The 27993-nt window shown below is 38.6% G+C and overlaps 1 protein-coding gene and 1 non-coding gene across 2 annotated transcripts in view; one reads left to right on the plus strand and one right to left on the minus strand.

Moving 5' to 3' along the window:
- The window catches only part of LOC142440053 (uncharacterized), a 176189-nt gene that overhangs the window by 136311 nt on the left and 11885 nt on the right, over positions 1–27993 (plus strand). The gene's annotated exons all lie outside the window — the stretch shown is intronic.
- On the minus strand, positions 7292–7394 carry LOC142441978 (U6 spliceosomal RNA). The gene has a single exon (XR_012783251.1). It is a non-coding gene; the product is annotated as a U6 spliceosomal RNA (small nuclear RNA).

Raw genomic sequence — 27993 nt, forward strand, 5'->3', positions numbered from 1 at the left:
CATCATTCTTTAGGTATATTTATTCCAATTAGTATGAAAATGAAGTAAACATTACCTCTATCAGATTTCATATTATATCCCCTTCATTTCATTTGTATTTTTGCACTGTTTCCTTTCCTTTTTGTTCACATCTTTGCTCTGTGGCAGATCCGCGTCACAATTTCCACTGCCAGGGCAGAGCTGCAAACTGCCAGAGATGTGACAACTCACAAAGAGAGATGTTTGGGCATTCGTGGTCACAGGGGACAGTAAATATGGTATAAGACAGATCCAGCCTTTCTTTCTTTTGACCTATAAAACATAGATGCTATTGAAAAAGATATCACTACATAAAATATCTTCAGCCAGTAGCTTTGGGTGATATCAATCGTCAAGGTTTGTGCAATTTTTATTACTGTATTTTTGTCTTCTTGTCTTTGCATTTTGAGGGGGGGAAGGGCTTCACTATTTATCTATTTTGAAACAACTGGTCTGCCTTCGTAGGCCTCTGTAAATTGACCTCCCCATCTTTTTCTGAGTAGATTCTTTAACGTGTTATGAGTTCATAAAAAAACACAACTTTTTATCACTAATTGCAGTGAAGAACACGAGTTGTCCGGTGCTTGATGTCTTAGGTCTCTCCTTGGTGTTATATTTGTCTGCTAACCCTTCCATCCCTTTCTGGCTTCTCTAATGTTCTTGATTAAATAGGATCTTTCCTAGTTCATAACACTAACACTCCACTATAATCTATAAGGAAATCCCACTCCCTTGTTTTTCAAACTATAGTCAGAATCCAGCTACTTCTCAACTCCAACTTCCCGGGGAGCTCCTGAGTGGTTCACATGTCTACTGTCGGACCACAAGCCGAAGATTGGTGCTTAGAACCCACCCTTGGTGGCTCAGAACATGCTCCTAGAAATCTATCTGCAAAGTGCACAGCCTTGAACACCCGCTAACGCATATTTCTACTCTGCACACATGGGATCGCCACGAGTCGGAAGGGACTCGACAGCAGCCAGCAGCAGCATGCGTCCTGGATTTCAGCGCAGAGATGCCGGCGGAATCAAACAATGCTGCACTTGCTTATGCCGCTGCCCCTTCCTTCCCCGTCCTCATAGTCTGTTAGCAGTACAAGAGCCTTCTAAAAGGCGGCCCCGATCATTCTTCAGATTCTTTAGCGCGACGGCGCAGTTTATGGTTCTGTAATTGTGCTTACATCATCTCTCAACACTCTGGATCTCCATTACCCTATTTTATGGATTCAACTGTGCTCTCCAAAATATGTGTCAACTCGGTTAGGCCATGCTTCTCAGTGTCATGATTATTCTCCTACTGTGGCCTGATGTAATTATTTTATGTTAGAAATTCTAACCCCTAGGATGTTACTAAGGATTCCTGGTAGCATAGTGTCAACAGTTCAAAGTCAGCAGACAGCCAGCAGCCACTCTGAGGGAGAAAGATCAGACTCTCTGCCTGTCATGATTCCGTCTCAGCAGCCTGGGAGGCAGTTCTAGCCTGCCCTACAGGGTCACTGAGTTGGAGTGGACTTGGCAGCAGTGAGATTAGTTTTGGAGTTTATGGTGTTAAATGGCAGTATAGGAGGCAATTAAATTAATGCAATTTACATTGAGAATGTAAAATCTTGAGTCAATTATTTCTGAGCTATAAAAGAGATTAAACAAACCACCTAAGATCAGAGGGACCTGACTCCCACGAAGAGTGAACAGGCCAGAGCAGATTACAGACTTTGGACCACAGGTTCCTGCACTGAGTGCCTGGATGCACCTCAAGGGTAGGAGCCTTTAGAGAAAGCCTTCCTCTCAGCCAGTATTCTATGATAGAATCACTTATAAGCTCTGATGGAGTCATTTTCAGGTTGTTAACGGCATCTGCTTATGGTATTTCTACTGGGGCAGTGTTGGCACCTTCTAGAAAGGAGCCTCAGTGGTGAAAGTCGTTTGTAGCTGCTCACCTAAAGGGTGGCTTGAACACAGCCAATTGTGCTGCCGAAGAAAAGTCCTAGCAAACCGCTTCCCTGAAGAGGACAGCAAAGCGTTTCTACTCTGTAACACATGGCGTCACCGTGAGTGGAGACCGTGTGTAGGAATGGATTTGAGTTGAGATTGGGTTTCTATGCAATAGAGTTCCCTATAAATTTATAGATAGGAGTGAGAAAGGTGAATCTTAAATACATGTTGTTATTGTTTTGGGTACCACTGAGTCTGTTCCAACTTTCAATGACACTTTGTGCAACGGAACGTAACACCGACCAGTCTTTTCATAATTGCTCTCCTATTTGACTCTTTGAACCCTTTATTATAGTCACGGAGTCAATTCATCTTGTCCTCTTTATCGCTGCCACTCGACCACACGATGTCCTTCTCGAAACTGGTCTCTCCTGATAACATGTCCAAAGTACATGAGATGATGTCACGCCATCCTGGTTTTAAGGAGCATTCTGGCTGTACTTCTTCCAAGACAGATGTGTTTGTACTTTTGACAGTCCATGGGGCTTCAGTCTTCTTCTCCAGCACCATAATTGAAATGTATCATTTTTTCTTTCGTCTTCCTTATTCATCTTCTTTATTAATGTCCAACTTTCACATGACTATGACATCATTGAAAATCATGACCATAGTTGGGCACACTTTACTCCTCAAATGAACCTCCTAGGTGTTCAATTCTCCAAGAGGCCTTGTGCAGCAGATTTACCCAACACAATGCTTCCTTTGACTGCTTCACTGCGGCTTTCATGTGCATTGATTTTGGATCCAAAGCAAGAGGAACTCCTTGACAACTTCAATCTTTTCTCCATTTATCATGATGTCACCTGTTGTTACAACGATTATGGTTTTCTTTTCCTTGAGTTGTTACCCGTACTGAAAGCCTTGAACTGCATCAGTCAGTGCTTCAAGTCCTCCTCAATTTCAATAAACAAGGTGTGTCATTTAGATAGCCCAGGTGGTTAATAAGCCGTCTTCCAATCCTGATGCCACAGACTTCTTCAAATAATCCTCCGATTCTTTGCTCAGTGGATAAATGTATCAGGTAAATTAATGATGTTCGATAAGAAAATAGTTCATAATCTTTTCTACTTTTAGATTAAAGTGTCAGGATTGAAGGAGGAAAGTCTTTAACAGTGCGCTTGTCATTAACTAGCAACCATGAAAATATGGGGTGGAGGGAGCAATCTTTAAAAAACAACTCCATGTAGAACCTAGATAAAAATTGGAGCCAGTTTACTAGGCTATTTAAAGTGAATTTTCATAGTGATATTTGAAGACCGTAAAGTCTCTAAATAAAAGTCTCATAAACTAATGAAAGTGTTGATCTGGGAAACATTTACTGGAATGTGGGTTGGGAGCTGGCACAGGTAGAGGATTCCTAAGGAGTTGAACTACTTTACTAAAGGGTGTTGATCAGTGGTAGAAGACCTGGGTTCTTCACTTCCATCTCTCAAATTAAAATCCCAGGATAAGATGCTACAAAGCCAGAGCAAACAGTACACCCTTTTGCTTAGCAGAACAAGCTCCCAGCAGCGGTGATGCCTTGGAGCCAAAAGAATGAAATTTAAAAGGAAGAGTCTAGACTTCTTCAAATTATCAATATTTTTCTATTGTGGATTTAAAAAATCTTGGTATACTTTAAGATTAGAATCATGTTTTCATTTTTGTCAAAAACTGAAAGCTCTTTGAAGTATGTGTATTTTTCTAAAGTATTATAAAATATGTATATTTATGTGTGGCATACAATAGGGATCAACTTTTGTTTTTCACAAATAATTGCTCAATTTTACTTTTGTCCACATTAAGTCTTATCCAGACAGTCTGTCCACATGCTATGCACTTACATAAATTTAAGTTTATTTTTGAAATGTCTGCCCAGTTTCATTTGTTCTAACCATCCATTTTATTGTCAGATTTCATTGTTATAATGAATACCTTTTGACAATACACGTTTCCCTTGGCTGATTTGCCAATATTTTACTGTCTACTATTATCTCCAGCTTATATTCCAAGGTAAATAATAGAATCAAGTCATTCAAGTCCAAAAATCACCCCCCTTGGGATATTTTGATTGTGACCAGATTTGTAAATACTTTTCAGGGGTACCACTTTTACAAATATTCATTGTGCTTCTCAATAACCTTATGAAATGTGATTTCATTTAAATGGCTGAGAATGCTTCCGAAACTCACTTGAAGCACTAAAATTTACATTCCTCTCTTTTTTAAACCTTTGATGTCTATGTATATGTAATAAAGCTTCTATAATTTCAAAGGAATATAAAATTGCACAGGTTTAAATAAACTACTTAGTTTTGGTTAGTTGTTTTTTTTTTAAGTAACAAGGAAACAATGACCCTTTGCCTACAAATTGGGGGGAAAAAAGGCGGGGGGATTATTTGGTGTGCACGGTGAACTGTAGGAGATCGTAGAAAAACAAGGCTTGATTCTGGAGAGTACCAACAGTGTCCTGTATCTCCAGCAACAGAGGACAACAGTCCCAATGAATGCAAACAAAAAATATTTATCTCATGAAAGGAAATGGGATTAACTAGGCAATTAAGTTAAGTATAATTTGTTAACATAAGTTGCCTAAAATAATTAGGCACCTTTAAATAACTGAATTTTAATGAAGCTTATATATGTTATTTCAGATTGCAAGTGAGTTTGCTTAAATTCACAATAACAAAATTGTTTGTTTTTTTAAAATCAACCCAATGGCACATTCGTCATATACTGAGACAAAGAAATATCAAGTAAAGGATCTATGATTTAATTCTACCAAAAATTAGATTCATTTAATTATTAAAGAAATATGTCTGCCTATCATCTATGTCTTATGCCTTGTGCCATTCATTTTCCCTTGCCTCCTACATGGTGCTAAGAGCTCTGGCTACTTAGCGGGTCATGTTGCTGTCCAGTGAAGGGCCACATACCCCACTCTCCTTCACAGATAGGTAAAATTCTGTGGCAACGTTTTGGTAGTATGCTTTTCTTTGCCCTTTCTTCTCTCCTGCTGGCTCAAAGGGGCATGGGATGAGCTGTCTTAGGCTCCAAGAACTGGAGTTACACTGCAAATGTGGATGGAGGCTGGTCTCTGATGAAGATACCGAACAGCCTACCAAAGAACCTCCAGACTTCTTTTATTTGCTATAGAAATAAACTCTCCCTTGTAAATTCTCTAATATTCTGTAGATATTATTTTTATTTATTACATGCAAGTGAACCCCCAAAATGAACCCCCAAATGCCTATTAAGAAAGTAGTTTGTGGAATCCAATTTATTGTAACTATGTTTGTACAGATAAATCTCTTTATTAGTATAAAATTCAAGCCAATAAATTCTCATTATATAATTTTTATGTCGAAAAGTTTCCAAGAAACAATAAGTGATTCTTATTTTTCTAGGCTTCATTTTGCCCAGATTTTTTCCCCATCAGTGTCAATACTTTAGAATACAAAGAATATCTTTATAAAAATTATAAACAAAAAGGTAGTCTAATAGGTTTACCTTTTAAGTCTCAAAATTGTAACTTAGTTCCGATCATTATCTCAAAAACATTGTCTAGTATATTAATGTGATGTGTGTGTATATATGGATAGATAGATAGCTATACATACGTATAATATCTGAACTTTCATTTTTCTTGTTTTACTGGTTGGACTAGGACTTCTAGACTGTGGTGAGGAGAAGCAATTATATGCAGATAGGTTGCTTTTTATTATAAAGAGAGCTCTTCGAATGCTTCAATGACAATTATAATGTTTGCTGTCATTCGATGCCGTTTACCTAAGAAAGACAGTTATTTTCTATTCCTGGTTTGCTAGGCATTTTATTACAGTGGGCCACTAGATTTTGTCAAACACATTATGTGAGACTGTTAGCATAATGATATTTCCCCCTTTCATCTAGCAGTGTGAGAACTATCTTAATAGAGTTTTCTGAGGCTGAGCTACACTTCTGTGAGATGAAATTTCTCAGCTCATAATACATGCTTTAAATACACGACTCAATTCAACTTTCTATTAATTTACACAGTAGCTTTGTACTTAACTTTTCAAGTGAGATTGGCCTATAATTTTTCGTTTTTACTCTCTTGACTGGTTTTGATATCAAGATCATGTACATTTTATAAAATTATTTAATAGCACACTTAAAAACATTATTTTTCTAAATCGGTTTATGTTAAAATTAGAGTTCTTTGGTCTTACATTTTAGTAAACTTTCTTTGAAAACATTTAGATCATTTGGGGATTTGTTCGGAAACTTTTTAACCACTGAATGGATGCTTTTAATGGTTATAGTACATTTAGATTTTCTATTTTTCCTTGTTAGTTTTATTGGAAAAAATTTTCAGGCATGGGTCTATTTTGTCTAAATTCTACTGATATATTTTAGTTGGTAAAGTAGCAAGAACATGTCCATATTTTTTATGCTTTGGGTAATTTCCAGAAGTAATAAGAATAAAAGTGAAAAGGCCTTGTCTTCACTTCCAGTTTCATCATTTGCCAAGCCTCTTAGCCTAAACAAACAACAAATACTCTGTATCTGCTTCTGTAGTTATAAAACAGACATTATAATATTTTGTTTAATGAAGTATTGAGAAATGTCTAGAATTTATGAAATTGTACTCTCTGTCTAAAATTTAAGCAGTAGAATGGGTGTTTAAATCTTGCTAACAACTATGACTTTGGGTAGTGATATTGGAGAAGGCGGTTTTAACATGATGATAAAGCGGCTGGCTCATGGATTACACATTGAGTAGGAATGGTATTTAATACTCCTGTCACAATAGCGCTGTGTAACGATGATGTATAGCAAACCCAACATTTCAGATGTTGTATGGGTGTTATATTCCTGTATTACGTGGAAAGAGAGAGAGAATTTCCTACTGGTCAATTTGACATTTAAAATGTAATAATACTGTGATGGGTAGTTAGGCTACCGAAGAAAAAAGAGAGATACTTTACTGTGTACATTATGTACACCTGTTTACTTGTATTTCATATGTTACATAATATACTTGTTTACTACTTTAATACTGGAATGAAGAAAGTTAACAGGCGTTTGTTAAAATTAGTCTATTTTTAACAGTTTCGCCAACCTACAGTTCACATATCACACATTTCATCAGCTCACTCATGTTCATAGGAGTTGTACAACCATCAGCACTATCAATTTTCGGATATTCTTCCTTTAATTAGTTGTTTTACCTCTCCACTTCTCATATCCCTTTAAAACGATTCTAATCCTTGTCTCTGTAGATCGACCTATCTTGGGTTTCATATACAGAAAAACATGCACAAAAATATGGAATGCTTCACAAGCTTGCATGTCATCTTTATCCATGGGCCATGCTAATCTTCTCTATATCATTCCAATTTTAGTGTATGTGCTGTTTAAGCAAACATTTAGTCGATTTTTAATTTTGAAAAATACATATGGGTCAAAGCTTAATGTGATACTGTACATGCATGTCAGTTTCTGATGTAAAGGCTGTAAAGGCGAATTTGTAGAAGATTTAAAGGTAAATTTGTCCTGCTGATACTTTTGGAAATTTATTCTTGGCACAGAATCCAAAGTCATTGCCATCGAGTCGATGCCGACTCATAACGACCTTGTCGGACAGGTTAGACCTGTCCCTGTGAGGTTCTGAGCCGGTCTGTGAGTGGCTGGTGGTTTAGAACTGGTGGCCACCGTGCCATCTGGTTCCTTACAGGGCAACTATCTTTAAAGATAAAAGCTCAGTTCCAATCCATGTAAGTATCTGGAGTTTTTATATCTCCTGTTACCTCTAATAATTATGAGCAGATACGCACTGCTTCTGTATATTCTAGAATATGCGTGTTTCCTTTTGTACTGCAAAATATCACAAAAACATGTGCCAAAACGTCTTAGATGCCTTCCTTTGAAAGTCAGCCTTTAATTATTAATGCTGTTTTCAAGTTCTATGAAAGGGGCCATGTTTTCTGAAGGAACTACAGCTTTATATGGCTTTACACTCTGATGGGAAATTAATGATGAGTATGAGAACAGAGGAGATGAAGTGTGAAATCGTGTGGCATTTCAAATCTGGGCTTCCTTTGTGATGATCTATATTTTACCATGTAAGGTCTCACTTGGTGGCGAGTGATGGGTCAACAAGCCCATAGGCTGCAGTGGTCCCCCTAAACCCTAAGGCCTGGAAGGTGGAACCTGAACCACTACACCATTGGCCCAGCTGCAAAGTCACTGGTTGTTCCCTGGGGCATCGTGTTGATGTTTCTTAGGACTATACTGGTGATCATTTCCTCTCCCTCTTACCTTAGAATGGCTCTGATGTTGGAAATAAGAATGACACAACACAAAGCTACATTCAACTGGCTTATTTTCTTACTGGTCTCTTGCCTCTAATCTTGCTTTCAATCCCTAATTCTCCCTCTGCCTCACTTCCAGAATAATCTAGCAGGTGTTCCTCTCAGGAGCAGGGGACACGTGACAGATGTCGCTGCTCTGATTGTATTGCCCCCAAATAAACGGATCCTTCCTCTCCTTCCTGAGCCTGCATTTTTATTTACCCTTCACTCGGCGAGTATAAATATCCACAGCATCTTGATATTAGGAAACCCCCTTTCAAATTCTGGTGTAACTTTCCCACACAAGACTTCCTTGCCAAGTAAGAAAATCAAGTTAAGGTATTTTAAGGGGTATTATCTTGCCAGGCTCATGATAAAGTCTTTGCTTTCCTGAACTCAGAGGACTCAACTCATTACTTATTTGGGAAGGGAAAAATGCAATAAATTCAAGATATAAGATTGAATTTTTTATCTCAAGTTAATATCCCTCAGCTCTCTAAGCCACTTCCTAAGACTATTGTTTTGAGATAATGTTAGATCATAGTTTTGCAAATGTATTGTGTCTGCAGCTCCCTTTTCAGAAAAAAAATTACACACACACCCCGACAATTTTGGTACAGATTTTGTACACATAATCAGGATAAAGTGTAGATCCTTGCTTTTGCAGTGCCCCCCCACCCCGTTATGGCACCCCAGGGGCTGGTATTGCCCATTTTGGGAAAATTTGCTATAGTTGACAGGGTAGGGTAACTTTTGGTAGGAAAAGCTGTTTAGGCAGAAATAACCTAATTAACCTCAAGTAAGAGCTGAAATTGGTCAGAGAACTTTAGTTTTCTTTGTACCTAAATACATTGTTCCATGATGCCCTATTTTGAGAATTTTCTTATAAAATACCAATAAGAGTGTAATATAGATTGCATTTATTGTTACCATGGAAAGGTAATGTTTTTTGAAAGACCTATTCAAAATAGCTTGAATGGCCCTCTTGACAAAATTCTTGCTTCAACTGGGGCTTGCAGAATATTGTGGAATGATTTTCTTCTTTGAGCGTTAGGAAGAGGGTATACTTAAAGAAAAGAAGAATTTGGTGTTTTTATTATTTTATCCCAAGCCAAACTATATTCAGCTTTATTAAATATACTTTTTATAAACAATCATGGTATTCAGGCAGGCCATGGGCAGATCATCTTTAACAGGACACAACAACTTTCCAACTTCCTTCTTCGGCGGACTTCCAAAAGTACAAAACCACTATAAAGCCCATTGCAGTCACCATCCGATGCTCTGTACAGGGAAAGTTTAGTGTTCAGGTCAATATTTCACATTTAGCCTGCTGTTTAACAAGTTTTCATCAGCCAACTCAGACTTGCAAACATGAACTGAAAGTGGCAGAATTATCACAATCTAGAAGAGGGAACCGTTCGCCCTTTGAGGGATGCCCTTGGGATGGCGTCGCTGGAAAGTCCCCATCATCGGATAGTCCAACAAGCAGTATTTTGGGGTCAGGTCCTGAGATGTCTCTGGGAGTCGAATCTATGCCGAGGGCAGAGTGGGAGAGAAGGGCGTGAGAACGTGAAAACAAATTCCACCTTTTCCCTAGCACAAGGTGTTTGTGCCAAGCTGGCTGGTAGGTGCCAACATCAGGGAATCCCTCCCTTTGGGAACCAAGAGGGGGTCCCTGAAAACGAGCAGGGAAAGGTGTTGCCTTCCACATCAACCCAGCTTCGGAAACATCATGTTAGCGACATCTATCCCTTCCCCTGCAAACAACAGGGAAGTAGTCTGTGTGCTAACAACATATCTTTTTTTTTTAAGTAAAACATTTCTGCATTTTTATGAGACTTGATTAAAATAGTATTTCAAACTGTTCAGTCACCAGAAGTACACAGTTATCAAAAACACGTCCCTTGGCATCTCCAGCACTTCCAGCTTTCGGTGCCTGGACTGTGATGGCGTCTCCGTTGCCTACAGGGTTGTTCCCATCACGCCACCATCAGCTGCCTCTTCCTTCCTTACAAAGGCCTTTGCAGGCTTAGACTCCGGTTTTTAGAGGACCAGGTTCAGCAGATGACCTTGCTCATCTCTGAGCTTCATCTTTCACCTTGGCTTTATCTCCCTTAGCCTTTCTCTTGGCATGGTGGCAGCGATGACGGGCCACAGGGCTTTCGCGCAGTGATGCCACACACTGACGTTGGTCCATCAGAAGTCTTTCTTGCCTCTGAGTTCGTTTTTCAATTTCTGTTCTCTATGACATTCCTTTCACTCCTCTGTTTCTTAAATGAGTTTTAGAACTTGCTTGTGCTTTGCTTTTCTTATCTCTAAAACAAAAATGAATATTATACTTGTTCGTTCTGCTTTTTCCTTGTGATTATTTTGGAGGGTCATGTGAATGGACTTTATTAGATGTTGTATTTTAGAAATATTTGGCACTGTTGGTACCTAGTATGTAAAGCAACGTGGGGGTGGGGGAGATGAAGCATTGAAGGTGCCCGCCCTAAAAGGGCTTTATCCAACTATGGAATCTGAAAGAGATTGCTTTTCTGGGTAGCATCCTGTTTTTGTGATTAGCACTTAGCGTGGGGTTCAAGAAAACATAGTCTCCTTGTGGAGTATTCAAAGTCGTGAGTGGGGCATGATACTGTTTTAACCAACCGTCCAGGTAATTCTTATCATTAGGCAAGTTTGGGGACTACTGACAAGTCATTTCACATTCATTTTCTACATTCCCCAAATGATGGAGAAAACAGAATTACCTACCTGTAAGACGGTGACACGTGTGAGTAAGCTAATACTCCTGAAAGTGCCTGCACGGTGAGTGACGGGTTTTTTATGTGCACATCTGGACATTTTGAGCACCAGGATGAATTCTGAGCTTACTTCTTGGTAAAGAGAGAGGAGCAGTTTTCTGCACTAGCCTGAAGAAGTGGCACGTGTGTTGGTTGGGTGGACATGTTCAAGTATTTTATAGAACTTGTTTCTACAAAACTTGTTTCCAGGTTCTAGCTCTTTCACTTAAGAGTTGAGAATCTTGGGAAGGATCTGTTTACTTCTATGTGCATCCATTTTCTAACTCTGAAGGGGTGGGGTACACAAAATCTAACTCGTAGAATGTGGTAAAGAGGTAGTGCATTCACTTATTAAAAATAAAATATTGTGAGCACCAACTAGTTGTTAGGCAATGTTCTGGGATATAACAGTAAACAAAGATACACAGTACTGCCACACAGTCAGTATTCAAGAAACAAGAATGATTATGCAAAACTATAAGCTCAGCCTTGGATAATTGTTACTAATCTTGATGGAGATACAAGGTCTCGGGCTTTATCATTTAGCTGGAACCGCAGAATCAAAGTCATAGACCATAGCTAGAGGGGCTTCCAGAGCTGCTCCAGGGATGGATTAGAACAGTGGTTCTCAACCTGTGGGTCATGACCCCTTTGGGCGTCGAACGACCCTTTCACTTGGGTCGCCTAAGGCCATTTGTAAACACTTATTTCTGATGCTCTTAGGAACTGAGACAGCGCTCCCCTATCCGTCTCCAGGTGGGCCTGCCTACATGCAGATAGCCCACATCCGAGTACCCAGACTGTTACCCATGCTACACCATGCTTCAAGACAAGATTTCATTTATTTGTAATTAGAAATATTTTACAATATAGAATTATATATTTTTATGATTATCACTATGCTTTAATTATATTCAATTTGTAACAATTAAAATACATCTTGCATATCAGATATTTACATGATGATTCATAATAGTAGCAAAATTAAAGTTATGAAGTAGCAACGAGAATAATTTTATGGGTGGGGGTCACCACAACATGAGGAACTGTATGAAAGGATCATGCCACTAGGAAGGCTGAGAACCACTGGATTAGAGTCTTATTAGATACATGTTCCTGTTATATCCCTCTGGTCATCCTGGGACCACACTTGATGTACTTGGTAGTGACTTGTGGTCATTAACCATGGTCTCTCATAAGTTCAACAGGTTCACATTCTCCATAGGTACATATTGGAAGCATTGACAAAGAAAGAAAAGGAGAAGTGGAGTAAGGAAGATAACCTTGACGTTGTTTTCATCAGGCACATAATTGAATTAGTTAGGCACAGTTAGCCAACAGCCAGATGACTAGTCAACCGGTTTGTTATCAAGATTATTGTAGTTGTAGGTTATTGTGCTGACCTGTTTGTTCAGGCCTTTATCTTAGACATTTTGCTGGAGATCTTCCTTGGTACTTGGCATTTGGTAGGGAGTGCATCAGAACAGTGTGTAAGAATGTTGGCTATGTGTTGGGAGATGAAAGCCAGTTGGTTACTCCTTGTTTGGAGTATTGTGGTAACAGAAATAGTCAAGAAACCCAAGCTTAGTAATAGCTAAGAGCAGGAGCTTTATGAAGGGCAGGGGGAAGCTATTATTACATTTTGGAAGCATTGTTCTTGAACACAAATGCATGACTTCACAAATTTCCTAAGCGCATAATGAACATGTTAAGCTTTTTTGAAAATTATTACTGTTTATATACTGTACTGATGGTGTAGCTATTACATTAAAGACATTTAACATTTTTATAAATGAGAATTCTCATTTGTTCATAATGATATTTTTAGTAATGTAGTTTAGGAAAGAGTTTCTTCACCTTAAATAGCTTCAGTTTATGGATAAAATTTTGAACATCTTGTCATTTTTTTAAAATCATTACTGCACAGACAGTTTCTGAAAAACAAATGATTGCCTTCGGTTTTAGCTTCCAGCTAATGTGTCCTTTGCCAGTGGCCTGTCTCTTCTTTACTTAGCAATGTGGTCACTTTGGATTTCGTGATTTCTTGATGAAAAGAGCTTGTGCTCTTTTAATATTTGAGATGGTTGGCCAAGCTTCCAAGTGTTCTTCATTGTCATTCGACCACTAGGGTGGGCTCCTCTCTTCTGGGGAGCAAACATTGTGCAGGACCTGGATCAAAATACTCAAAACCTAGAGTGGCCTTTTCAGAATTTGGCGAGGTGGTGAACTCCTGGATACCTCCTGTTTCTTTTGCTCATCAAAAGCCTCCGCTCTTGCCAAGAAGAAAGTACTCATTTTGAAAGGCCCCTCTTATCTCTGCTTCCTTATGCCTCAGAAATGAGGAAGTGGTTTCCTCCCTGGTGTTTGCTGTTCTGGACAAGAAGCAATCTGTGAGAACTGAAGTGTGCATACTGTGTGCCCATGGGACCAGCCCATGAACTTTCTCATCATACATTCTCTGCTTCACCGTTGGCCAATAGCTTAGATTTCAATTGAGCATTATTTGAAGGGGGTAGCGGAATAGGAAATTATCTCGCTATATCTGGTCTCATGCATCAAAACCCCACTGCATGCCCACTTGCTGAGCCCTTAACTTTTTATTCTTACCTAGACTCCATGCTTGCAGTGATCCAGGATCCTCCTCAGCCTACGTGGAATGAAACTGAGTGTGCCCACTTTTATCAGCCAGTGTAGATGAGGCTGAGCCAAGGAAGTGAACATCCAAAGGACTAAGGGTGGAGAGAGGTTCACAGGAATGTTGTGGTTGTGAGGTACCATCAAGCCGGTTTGGTCTTCTAGCGACTCTGTGTGAGCTGAGCAAAAATTTACAAATCCTCTGCCATCCTCACAATTGTTCTTACGTTTGAGCCCATCAGTGCAGCCACTGTGTCCATATAGCTTGTCAAGGCCCTTCCTCTTTTTCCCTGCCCCTCTATTGTACCAAGCGTGATGTCCTTCTCCAGGGACTGGTATCTCATGACATGTCCAAATTACATGAGATGAAGTCTGCTCATCCTTGCATCTTAAGGAGCATTCTCACTGTACTACTTGTGAGACAATTTTTTTGTTCTTTTGTCAGTCTATGGTACTTTCAAGATTCTATGCTAGCACCAATCATCCAAATGGGGTATTTGTTTTTCAATGTCCAACTTTCACATTCATATGAGGCAGATGAAAATACCATGGCTTGGGTCATATGCACCTTTAGTCTCCAAAGCAACCAACTTTCTTTTCAGCACTTTACATAGGTCTTGGGCAGCAGATTTGTCCTATGTAATGCATCATTTGATCTCTTCACTCCTGCTTCCATGAGCATTCACATTGGGTCCAAGCAAGATGAAATCCTTGACCATTTCAATTTTCCCCTTTTACCATGATGTCACCTAGTGAGCCGGTTGTGAGGATTTTGGTCATCTTCACGCTGAGTTGTGGTCCATCCACACTGAAGGCTGCAACCCTTGATCTTCATCAGCAAGTGCTCGAAGTCCTCCTCACTTAAACATGTGTCATCTGCACATCACAGATTGTTACTGCGCCTTCCTCCAAACCCGATGCCACATTCTTCTCCATATAACCCAGCTTCTTTGATGATTTGCTTAGCGTAGATTTGACTAATCATGGTGATAGGCTCCGACGCACACTTCTCCTGATTTTAACCCATGCCATAGTCCCTTGTTCTGTTCATATAACTGCCTCTTGATCCATCGACAGATGGCTCATGAACAGAATGCAGTGTTCTGGGATTCCCATTCTCCTCAATGCTTCCCATAGTTTGTTATGGACCACCGTCTGAATCCAGCCTGAATCTCTGGCAGCTCCCTGTTAATATTACTACTACAGCAAATTGTTGAATGGTCTTCAGAATTTTACTTACATGCATGATTAGAGGTATTGGTCTATAATTTGTGCATTCTGTTATTTTACCTTTCTTTGGAATGGATCTCTTGTAATAAATTGGCCAAGTAGCTGTCTTCCAGATTCTTTGGCATGGATGAGAGCAAGTGCTTCCAGTACTTCAAGTACTTGTTAAAGCATTTCAGTTGTTTTCCATGAACCCCTGGAGCTTTGTGAAGTCCCAAAGAAATAAGAACAAACAGCTATAGCTGCATGGGAAGAATAGTGTGATTTTGTTCTAAATGTTGTCTGGAGAAATGCTCTTAGCTTGGGACTTCTTAACAGTATGAGATATTATTATCCTTCAAATTGAAAAGAAAGAAAATCTTACGATACTCTGCCTCTTGCAGAATGATTGAAAGTTCTAAACTATAATTTTCAAAGTGATCTCTACCCCAGTAGTATCAAAGTCACCAAGATCACTTGCGTACATTCGTATTCCAGAATCCCATCCACAGTTGATAGGTTTGAATGAACAAATGTGGGCCCTGATATTTTTGTTTTAAACTCTAGGGGTGATTCTAGATTTTGAGCCACACTGTGGTATGGGATCAGATTTCAGTAAAACAAAAAGGTGACCTGGATCCCAAAGCTATTCTGCTGCTGGTTTCTGCCACCTTCCTGACCCCCTTAGACCTGAGCAGTTAGGCTTCAGGGAGAACATGAATTTCAGAGCAGAGGTTCTAGGAAACTTTTTAAAGTACACATGTCTGACCCTCACCCAGCGGTTCTGATTGAATGGGCCCAGACTTAGACATTGATAGGCTTCTTAAGCATCACAGATCCTATAGTAAGAGGATTCATGGGTCAAGTTGGCCTATGACTTTTCTTATCCGATCTTAAACAGGTTCCAAGGTATTTCCTTGTTTCAAGTTCACTCCTGAGTGACGTAGACCAGCATATGATACGGTAAGATGGCTGTTAGAGTATATTAGCGTTTGGGGGCAGCCCCTCGCTTCTTGATTGCTTCTGATGGTACAAAGTTTTTCAAAGTGAAACATGCTGCATCTCACCCTGACTGTTGGTTCCTTTGTCCTCACAGAGCACTGTGATGTAAAGAAGGCAAGACTAAGTTTGGTTTTCTCCTTTCAATACTTGGAACGAGTCCTGGAAAATTCAGTATCAGAACTAACTTGGACATGATACATAGACTTGGATTAGCTTGTTTCAAGAGTAAACTCAAAAGTGTTCCTTGGCCATCAATTAATCCACTGCCTTGGAATTCATGGGCCTCTTATTACTCAGGCTAAAGACTCATAACTCCAAACTCACTGTGATGAAATCACTGCCAACTCATAGTGACCCCCCCGTGGGTTTCTGAGACCAACTGTTTATGGGAGTAGAAAGCCCAGTCTTTCTCCCACAGAGCTGCTGGTGGTTTTGAACTGTTGGCCGTGCACATCACAGCCCAATGAAGATTGCAGCCCAACACATAACCATTACACTTTCTCCCTCTCCAATTAATAATTGAATCAAAATATAATCTTATTATATTCTAGGTAGTTAAGGTTCCCACTGCAACCCTGAGCAAATGCACACACTTTAAATCTCTAAACAGTCGTACAGTTTTGTTGGAATTAGATAAGAAATTAAGCGAGATGAAATGTGTGATACTTTCTTGCAATGATTACTCTTTTTAATGCCTCATTAATCATAAAGCATTTGTTTTACTTGGAAATGTCAACTTATACCTTTATACTTTACACTGACAAAATTAAATAGACATTAGCCTTTCTTCCATTGAAAGAGGCCTTGTAAGGACAAAGGTCATAGAACAGTGGACGTTTAGTGGTATTTCAGCTATCTTGAAATACCAACAACAAAAATAATGATTGCTGATTTCATAAAGGTAATTATTGCTTTATTTTAGTACTGGTTTAATATTCTACTCTGTCCAAAGGGTCTCTGTGACTCAGAATTGACATGATGGCTATACGTTTTTGTTTTGCTTTGAATATTTAGGAGTAAACATTTAGTTCTCTTTTGGACACTTCATTTTTTAACACTTATGGATTATTGAGAGATGTGTCTTTATGCTTTCTAATTGTATTGTTTGATGTACAACATATCAAGAAAGAACAGTACTAAAATTCTGTGTGTTCTGAGTGCACTTCACTTGAATTAACTTTTTTTTACTTCATCTAATGTTATTTTTGCCCTAAAACTACTGTTTACTGTTTAAGCAGATGTCTTCTCTGAAATACTGATGTTGTGTCAGAAATTTGAGTATGTGTAGTTTTTTAAATGGAGCTCTTGTGGTGCAATGAGCTAAGCATTGGACTGCTACTCACGAGATTGGTAGTTCAAGCCCACCAATACCTCTTGGGGAAGGAAAATGAGGCTGTCTGCTCCTATTAAGACTTACCTTCTTGGGAAACCTATGGAGTAGTTATACTTTTTCCTCCAGCATCACTGTGTGTTGGAATTGACTTGATTGCATTGAGTACTTATTTTGTGTAATAAGCTATATGTAATGAAAAATAATGGATATACTTCTAATACAATGTGTAGAAAGTAAGAATCAATATAACATTATTGACCTCTTTAGGTGAACAGAGTACAGAATAACAAGTTATTCTAGAGGTGGTGTGCCCTGAGCACTTGTCAGAACACTGGACAGGAGAGAGATATGTTGGATGAGTGTTTTATACTTTCATAAAGGAACTTGATAAAAGTCTGAAGCACTGATCTCTCAATTATCCCGATATGCATTCCCTGCTAACACTCTGCCTTGTTACCCCTTTACCTGCAATACCAACTACAAAATTTAGTACAAGTCTCTAGTACGTCATTGTTTTAATAGTTTTACCCCTTAGAGATCACCTTTTGTTTCTACATTGTGGTTCTTATTTGGGGACACGCAACATCAGTGTATGTTCCCATGAGTCATTAATTGGCCCTTGGTTCATTGATACATTTTTTTATCTCTCATCCAAGAGACTTATAGAATGCATTCCTTAGAAAGACAGTATGCCGGGAATGGAAGAAACATTGGGGCAACGAGTCAGGAGCTAGTTTATCTTTAATCTTGTTCTGAACTTCGAGCAGACACTTGAAGCAAAACATTTCATCTGTAGTTTGTTTCTTTCCTTGGATATTAAGTTCAAAACATTGATCTATATCATCTCCAGATACCCTACTTTAAAATTGCATCTCTGAATCTTTATGTTTAATGTGGTACACCGAGTCCATGATTTTTATCACCTCTGCCCTGGTGGAGTACAAAGGTCATTGACCAGGAGCTGCCAGAAGGCTAGATTCACGAGAGGACATGGAACAAGGGCTACCATTGATGCCAAATGGATCTTGGCTGAAAGCAGAGAACCAAAGAAAATGTTTGCTTATGTTTTATTGACTATGCCAAGGCATTCAACTGTGTGGATCATGACAGACTATGAATAACCTTGACAAGGATGAGAGTTTCCGAACAGTTCATTGTGTTTATTCAGATATGCTTGGTCATGGATCAAAAGGCAGTTGTGCAAAGAGAACAAGGGAATCCGGCATGGTTTAAAATCAGGTAAGATGTGTGTCAGGGTTGTATCCTCTCACCAATCTTATTCAATCTATATGCTGAGCAAACCCTCAGAGAAGCTGGATTATCTGAAGAGAAATTCCGCATACCTTCCTTTAGGGGGATGACACAACCTTGCTTGCTGTGAGGAGGCCGTGAAGCACTTGCAGATGAAGATCGAGGACTGCAGCCATCAGTGCAGATTCCGACTCAATGAAAAGGCCAAAATCCTCACAAGTCGACTAGTAGGTTACTTCATGATAAACGGAGAAAAGGTAAAAGTTGTCAAGGATTTTTGTCTTGCTTGGAACCATAATTAATGCTCATGGAAGCGGCAGTCAAGATATCAAAAGAAAGTCCTTCATTAGACAAATCTGCTGCAGAAGACTCTTTAGAGCATTGGCAAGCAAGGATATTGCTTTGAGGACTAGGATGTGCCTGACACAAGCCATGCAATTTTCCATTGCCTCCTATGCATGGGAAAGCTGTCCGTTAAATAAGGAAGACTGGAGAAGAATGGATGGATTTGAATATTGTGCTGGAGAAGAATGTTACAAGTACCATGGACTGCTAAAAGGTCAAACTGATCTGTCTTGGAAGAAGGATGGCTTAGAGCAAATGCTTTGAAAATGATTAGGGCAAAGAATGTACAGATGTGCTTTATACAATTGATGTATGTATATGTATGGATTGTGATAAGAGTTGTGTGAGCCCCTAATAAAATGTAAAAAAAAGAAGAAAGAAAAAGGATGGCCAAGGTGCTCATTAGAGGCAAGGACGGCAAAACGTTGTCTTATATTCTTTGGATATATTGTTGAGTCCCTGAAGAGGTGCATCATGCTTGGTAAAGTGGAGGGGCAGTGAAAGGAGGAAGGCCTCAAGCTGGGCGGACACAGTGGCTGCAACAATAGGCTCAGGCCTCAGAACAATTGTGAGGCGGGAGCAGGACTGGACAGTGTTTTTGCGTTGTTACGCATAGAGTCACTATTGGTCAGAACACACTAGATGGTATCTATCAACAACAACCTTGGTAGAGTAGCAGTGGGCTCTCCAATGAGAAGCTAACCCCAAAGTTGGCGGTTCTAACCCACCATTAGCACCAAAGGACAATGGTGCTAATGCAGAGAGGAAGTGGGAAGTGTACTGGCATGTTGTGGGGATTACACTCAATATCATGAATCAAAAAGTGTATCAACTGTTAAATGGAAACCAAATTTACCCATCACAATAAAAAATTAGAAAGGAATTTTGATAGTTGTAATTCTGCAAAAGTGAAGAGTCTAGGAGAGCTATAGCAAACAAAAGAAGTCAGTGTATATTTGGAATGTGAATAGGTGGTAAAAGACTGACAACAAATTTCATTTAGCAAGAGTTACTTCAACTAGGTAAGAGCCCTTGGAGAAGCAAGATCAACAAGAAACAAGGTGATGAGGCCCAGAGGTTATTTGAAAGGCTTAAATCTTGGCAGTTTCAGAATCAGTAATATCATGTAAGGCAGTGGTTCTCAACCTGGGGGTCAGGACCCCTTTGGGGGTTGAACAACCCTTTTGCAAGGGTCATCTGATTCATAACAGTATCAAAGTTACAATTATGAAGTAGCAATGAAAATAATACATGTTTGGGGGGCATCTCAACATAAGGAACTGAATTAAAAGGCCACAGCATTAGGAAGGTTGAGAATCACTGATTTAAGGTATGGACATAATATTGGGTTGAAAACAGGGGAATTAATGTGAGAATATGCTCCAGTCACCTTACTCTTCCCAGTTGTCATAACACAAGCAACATAGTTACTGGTTGAAGTGTTTCCTAGATATCTGACAAGTACTGGGAAGAGGGGGGATACAGCATATATTCAAATGTGTGGGTTCCCACAAAGAAAAAGGCCAGTTTCTTAGGGTACCTGTCAGGTGTCTGAGAGTCTCACTCTGAATGTAAATTCATGGGCAACCATCACCAAAGTTGTTAGGGAGATGTCTAGAATTCAAAACAATGGCAAAAAAAAGAAATTTTGGTGAAATGAACAATATAGGAAGAGACAAAAAGAACTGAAAATAGAATATAGAATGAGTTGAAACACTGGAGAAATCTCATGCAAAGAAGGAGAAAACAAAGCAAAGTGATGGGTAATAGAAAAGAAATGGCGGGAAAACTTGAGACTCAACCAGGCCAAGAAAAAGCAGTAACTCTGAGAGTGAGTACAGATATTTAGGAAAATATAATAAAAGTCAGCAGAAGAATTAGTTAGGTCTTCAGATTGAAATAGCCTAGTAAGATAAATAGGAATTACCCAAGACAATAAGTGAGAAATCGCCTACACTCAGACTTATCAATGAAAGTTCAGAACAGGAGACCAAGGTGAAAATTCTAAAAGCTTTCAGAGAATGCCTCAAAGACAGGTCTAAATCGGGAGCAGGGGCGTCAGATAGATCACAAATACATTTGAAAAAGCAGAATAGCACCTGACTTCTCAACAGAGGATTTTGAGTGAAAAGGAAGACATAACTGTCATCTAATAATTCTACATCTACCCCAAAACGGTGTGAAAAATGGAAACACGTAGAGGTAGGAGACCAATATTAGCTATTAATGACCATTAGGTCTCAGGTCTAAATAAATGAATGTGTGGAATAAATTTGAAGGAAGAGGAAATTCTTTAGCAGGTCCACTGTGGAAAGCACACCGCCGAGAGTACTGTACTGTCTGACTCTTCTTGGAGCCAGACACACAGCATAGGGGAACTCGAGACTAACTGTGGGATGGCTCGGCTCAGTAATTAGGGACACTCGCTAATTAGTTTAGAATATACTATTTTATGTTGATGTAAGTTTCATTGCTTCCCCTAAGAAATTGTTATAACTTTATTAATATTCCCTTCTGCCTTAGGAGACCATTTCAAATACCAGTTGTAGGAGGGTAGGTGAAATACTTAAGTTGCGTGCATATGTATTTTGATTATATATTGGAACATGCTGCATAATTAAACTTAAATATTTTAATGATAACTCATTTGCTTGATCCTTTGGAGGATAATTGTAACTCAATAAAGAATTCCCCTCTAGTGTGTTCTGTTTTTACATAACAAAGAATTTCTTAATGAACCTTTATCTCATTACAATGTATTACTGGTAGTGATTTAAATATCAAAATGCAACAGAAAATATATTAGTTTTAATCTCTTTTAGGTGAATAATAGAGCATAGTCCATTTTTCTGATTTAAGATTAGCATTTGATTTAGATAGAAATTGCTGTTAAAAATGTTGGCCTCTTTGAGAGCAAGCACATTCTGATACTTGGGGAAAAGATGACAATTGCAACACGTCAAGAAGAATAAAGGAATTAGGCAGTCTGAAAAATTTGAATTTGCCTAAATTGGAATAAATCCATTGATATTATTATTTTAATATTTAAAGCAACTCTGTATTCATGAGTTCAAGAGAAAGACAATACTAGTTCATGCCGTATTATTATTTAGGGAGGGATGGTTTTTAGCTTTTACAAAGCCTTGGTTTATTAGACAAAATATTTTTAAAATTTTTCACGGTATTTGAAGTAACTCCGCTCATGTGTATCAGTTCATCTCTGTGTCATTTAATTTATCTTTCCTACGAGTCACTTGTAGATGCTGATATTGTGAAATAGGATTCCCCGTGCCAAGTCGTCCACACACTGCTCACATTACCTCCGAGCAAGACTGGCGTGAGCCTCCCTGAATCCATCTGCAATGGTGGTACAGGGGAAATGAGGACCCTCACTGAATCCATCTGCAATGGTGGTACAGGGGAAATGAGGGCCCTCACTGCATCCATCTTCAGTGGTGGTACAGGGGAAATGACCAGGCCGATCATGCAGTCATGAATTTCCCTGAAAACCCATAGGATGGATGAATTTTTAAAAATTTGCTAACTTCTCAAAGTATACACTCATATTCTGATATATATCTCTGGGCTGATCCTGGGTTTCACTAATTATAGTTTATGATATCAATGGAAAATTTTAAGTTTGATGCTGCCTTAGTCTACAATTAAGTATAATAGGAAATATAATCACTATTAATAACTTTTGGTATTCATATGGGTAGTACATTATGTTCCAATTTATTTGAATCTTATTTGGGTCTTTACCAAATCTTTAGGTGTATGCCTTCTTAAAAATGATAACATGGCCTTTCAGTGGAAATTACTAGACCAGGTATGCATTGTTTTATCAATAGAATTTAAAATAATCATCATAAGATCTTTGTATCATGAGATTTTGTGATATGCATGAACTTAATCAGTGTTTGAAAGAGAGACACAAACTTACAATAATATATATTCATGTGAATTAAATAATATTATGAAACAAAATTTTAAGCTAAGATTTATGCATATATATTGGTTTCCTACATTCTCCTTCCACATTCCATTTTTATAGGGTTACATGTAAAATTCAGTAGAACCAAATGAGTAATAATAAACCTTAATGATCACCTTTTTCTTGGGACAAGTAGTAGTCATATGGCACATTTCATCTCTGAAATGCTCAGCAACATTAAGTTAGATTTTTTGTCAATAAAAATATAGGCAAATATGACTAATAATATATTTTTTCTCATTAAAATCTGAAGTACCTAATTGGTTCCAACATTTTAGTTTTTAATTGTACACAGGTGATTTCAAGCTCCTTTTGAAATAGGGGTACACATTATTTACCTCCGCTGTTTTCTTTGGCCAATTGGCCCCGCAAGCTTGCCTCTGTATGACTTCCTTAAGTCAGGCTAACAAACTGAGACTATGGTATATCATACCTGTCAGGACTAGGATCCCATAGATAGTCTAGTGGTTGCTTGTTGGACTACTAACCATAAAGTCAGCAATTCAAAACCACCAGCTGCTCCACAGGAGACAGAAAGGACTTTCTACTCCTGGAAAGTGTTAAAGACTTGGAAATGCAGTTCTATCTTGTCCTGTTGGGTTGTTATGAGTCAGAATTGAATGAGTGAGAATAATCCAGAAATAACATTAGTAATACCGTTGGAATAGAAATCATTATTCCTGATCTGGGGAACATGTTTCAAAGGATTTCATTTAAGATTTTAGTTATATTTTGGTTGAATGGTAGAATTACTATTTTTGCTCTTAATTTTTTGGGTGGCTTGAATTTGGTTCATTTAGCCCTATTTTTTCCCTGTATCTTTAGAGAGTATAGCGTCTTCTGTCTAAAGATGTTTTAGTTTTATGAAATATTACTTGCGGATGAGATGTAAATAAAATATGATTTTACATTAATAGAGCTGAAACTGAAACAATAAGAACTTCAATCTCTGTGGTACTTTACTCTTATCAGAATTTTCTGAGACTTTTTTGTTTATTGTTTGTTTCTCATAACTCATGGTATAGCTTTTATTAAAACCTATTACTCATTCAAGATGGAACCAGAGTTCAAAATTTGCTCAGGAATCAATCCCTAAATTAGGACTTAGACCCATGATTTCTGATCTTAAGTCCAAGTGTACGCTTGCCATTTTATACCAGTGATTTCTACCTGTTACCCCAAGATCCATTGAATGGAGGTGATTTGGGATGAATAATAAATCTCACCCTTGTATGTACTATTGGTTTTAATTATGGATGGTTTAAAATAAATTCATTGAAAAGCATTACTGAATCAATCATAGTCTTTATGTATTTTCTTAATAACTATCCTATATCAAGGGTAGCCTGGTGGTTAATAGCAACTGACCTAAAGTCAGTCAAATTCCCATTTCACTCCTTGTTTTACCTCGGCAACTTGATCTCATGCAAGCTTACAGGTTTTTATCAGAATTAAGTGAAATAACACATGAAAAGTGCACTGACTGGTGCTTTTAGTACATCGGCTGGCATTAGCAAATAATGTTATTATTTAATGTTATTTTAATAACTGATATTACCATTATTATAATGCATTTGAAAACCAACAAACTTGATTGTCATTAAGTCAATTTTGACTCATTGCTACCCTATGTGGGGTTTCCAAGAATGTAAATCTTTATCAGAATAGAAAGTATCATTTTTCTCCAGCGGGGTGGCTGATGTGTTTCAACCTTTGACCTTGTGGTTAGCAACCCAACGTGTACCCCACAGTGCCATCAAGGCACTTGTAATTTAAAAAATATAAAAGCATAAAAAAATTCTCATACTTTGAAGTTGAGAACCAATATTCTAGCCCACCCTGGCATCTGAGTCTCTTTTTGGTTAAAATTGTCAAATACAAGCTACTTCATATTTTTTTCTGACTGAACAACTCACATTTTAATTAGGATATAAACCATGAGTAGGGCCTGTGATGTCAGTAAGAGAAAGAAGGCAAATATGTGATCAACTGGGTGTGCTCAGCCTCCCTTCTTCATAATGATACTTCTAGGACCGTGCCAGTGTGCTCTTGCAGGCCCGGAAGATCATGGGCCTCTGTCTTTTTGGTTCTCGTTTTCAGTGCTAGGGTATATTACAAATCACTATGGGAAGCCCCATAAAGAAGATTAAAAACTGGAAAAGAGCAAGTCACTCCATAAGCTCCTTGTTACAATAAACCACTTCTTCCTAAACACAAGCCAGCAAGAAGCAGTTCAATAGCAAAGAAGTAAATCCACCAACTGTTTTGCACAGCAGTTTGAAACACTTATAACAAACAGGAAAGCTCTGCTCCTTCACAGCCAGAAGAACAATTTAGCTCTTCATTGATACATCACAGGGAATTGGAAAATACTGGTCTGAGAAAACTACTATGACTTTAGACTAGACATTAAAATATCTCAGCGTAAACTACTTGAGCTCATTATACTTCTTTTAATGGTGAATGGCATATTTAAGAACTCACATGGTCTTCTTATGGCCAACCTAAATTTCATTGTAGCTTCTCCATTCTAAAAGACAGTATAATGTCTTCAAGTAATTCTGTTCCTTTTGTTAAATGTGTTCAAATGGTATAGTTGAGGCAGATTGAAAGGGCCATATGTAGTGTAGATTTTGTAGATTCCTGCTAGGCTACTGTACACCCAATTGAACTGAATTATATAAATAAGAGTGTTTTGACACTCTTCCCTGATCTTTAAGAAAAATTCCCATAAATTTTCCAGTTAAACAGTAGCATATTATGATTCTGGATTTCATTTCAAGAACTGTAATTATACAGCTGAAAGGCTAAAAGAAAAGTCAGCAAACTTCTTTAGTAGAAATGGGTGTACTTTTTGTACATTTTATTGTAAAATATTAACATTTGAAATGAAATATATGAGAATCCTTTGAAAATATGACTGTGGTCAAAGCAAACAGTTCTATGATGGATAATCTAGGCATTTCTTATAGATTTTTACTTACTCAGGAAAGGAATAATTACTTTATAACTGCATATTGTAGATTTGAGCAAGGGTTGGTTTCATGGGTACTAAATAGTTCGTGCCACGAAAGTCATTGTAAGATGTTTACCACAGTAAGTGTAAAGTGATTCTGAAATGCCAATGGCTACGGATGGAAAATCACAGGCAGGAAAAACAATCCCCAATGAAAGATGACATCTCATAACAGGTGTTTTGTTCAATTCCAAGAGAAACAGAAGTTAAGGCAGACCTCCATATTTGCCATATTTGGCCCAGAACTATCAAAGTCCAGTGCTTGGCATGAAGTGTTTCTACCTAAATACCTGTATTCCACCTTTTCTTCCTTCATTCTACACCAACCTGCTCCTCAAAAATAGAAGGAAATATAATGCAGACCCACAAAAGAGCAGTGCAACACATTAATCCAAGATATTTTTAAATACCTCAGTCAGTGAGTCATTTAAATATCCTGTTAGTAGGATGCACACTTTATTGGCAAAAGCAAACAGATCCTTGACATTTTGTTGGGACTTTTGTATTCGTGTCAAATCGTGCCTGAATGTCTTCCCTGGAGAGGGAGAAGAGAGTCTGTTGATTCCTGAATTGGTATAGAAATTGCCCGTGAGCCTAGGTTTTTTTGTTATGGTTGTTTTTGTCTGTAGCCCCTGAGTAACCGTAGAACCCCCTGGGAACGCTCCACTTCAGTCCAAAGCTTCACAAAACAGAACTGATGGACTGTCTGAGCCTCACCACCCCCTCGCCCCCAACAACCAGATTGTTTAAAGCAGGAAGGAGGTGAGAGCTGCAGAGATCTCTTGTGCAGCTTCTGAAACGAAATTCTCTGTGCCATTCGGAGCTTATAAATAAATAAGATACCTGATGGGCAAATGAGTAGAATTCAAAGGAGCTGTTCTGCCTTCCCTGACATCATCAGCAATGGTTAATGCTTTCCGATGCAGTTCACTTGTCTCTTGAGAATTTCCCATTGCAGTCCTTCGAGCGAAAAGATGGGGCTGTTTGGAACACTGGGATCTGTTTTATTTCACAATAAAACACACTAGCACCAAATTTAGATACATGTGTTATGAAGTAACATTTGTATTAGTCAAAGCTGAGAAATTTAATTAAGAATAATGTCTCTTGTTATCGTCCCCATGAAAATTTTACAGGACTGAGCAATTTGATGACTAATGGATATATTTAAAGGATGTCTGGTACTGATCATGGACATCAAAAAATCAAATCAAATCTGTTGCTGTGGCAGTTTGGCGCTGCACGAGAGGCTAAGCTGAGTGTTCACTTGGAGATCTTTGAACATACGTATTCTAATGGGAACCCCGGGCATTGTGGCTCACAGGGACGGTTACTTCATAATGTCGGCGTGTGAAGAGAGAGGAGTCCCACACAAGTCTATGCGCAGCAAAACAGTACTGAATTTTCCATTTGGTGGGTCTGGCTAATGAGGAGGACTTTTTTCCAGGCAGCAGCGATTTAGTTTATCTAGTTAGACAAATGCTGCACCGTTGGAGAAAGTCCCCTTCCCTACATACAGAAAAGACATCTCTGAGGATCAAAGCACAAATGGCTCCAAGACTCCAGTTTCTAATGTTCACGCACAAAGCTAACCAGGCTGAAAAGAGAGCAGACAAACAACACATGCACAATCTCAGGGCTGAAAAGGAGGTCGACTCCCTCTCGGCTTCGAGGACTGGAAAGAGACAGGGAGACGCGGGAACTGTGGCCCTCTGTAGAATGCTGGCTCTTCCTAACATGGCAGACACTCCTTGGCTTTGCTGATTATTGTCACGTAAAAATGTGGGTCCAGCACTTACAGACTGTCAAGAGACATTGGAAATCTGGGTTTTGTGTGATGTCACTTCACTTTGAAATGTTCATTCAGAATTCAAATAGAGTAGAGGAATATCAGAAAATTCATGCAGGCCAAAGCAAACCTGCTTTGGGATCAGTTTGATCCATACATAGTCATAGATCTTGACTTTGTCCATTCTGAGATAACTAGATAATGTTTGTAGGCTCAAGCGGCAGCTGTGCAAACAGAACAAGAGAATACGGACTGGTTTAAAATCAGGAAAGGGCAAGTATCGGTGTGTGTCCTCTCACCATACTTATTCAAGTT

This window comes from Tenrec ecaudatus, chromosome 2, assembly GCF_050624435.1.
Source record: "Tenrec ecaudatus isolate mTenEca1 chromosome 2, mTenEca1.hap1, whole genome shotgun sequence".
Classification (NCBI taxonomy): domain Eukaryota; kingdom Metazoa; phylum Chordata; class Mammalia; order Afrosoricida; family Tenrecidae; genus Tenrec; species Tenrec ecaudatus.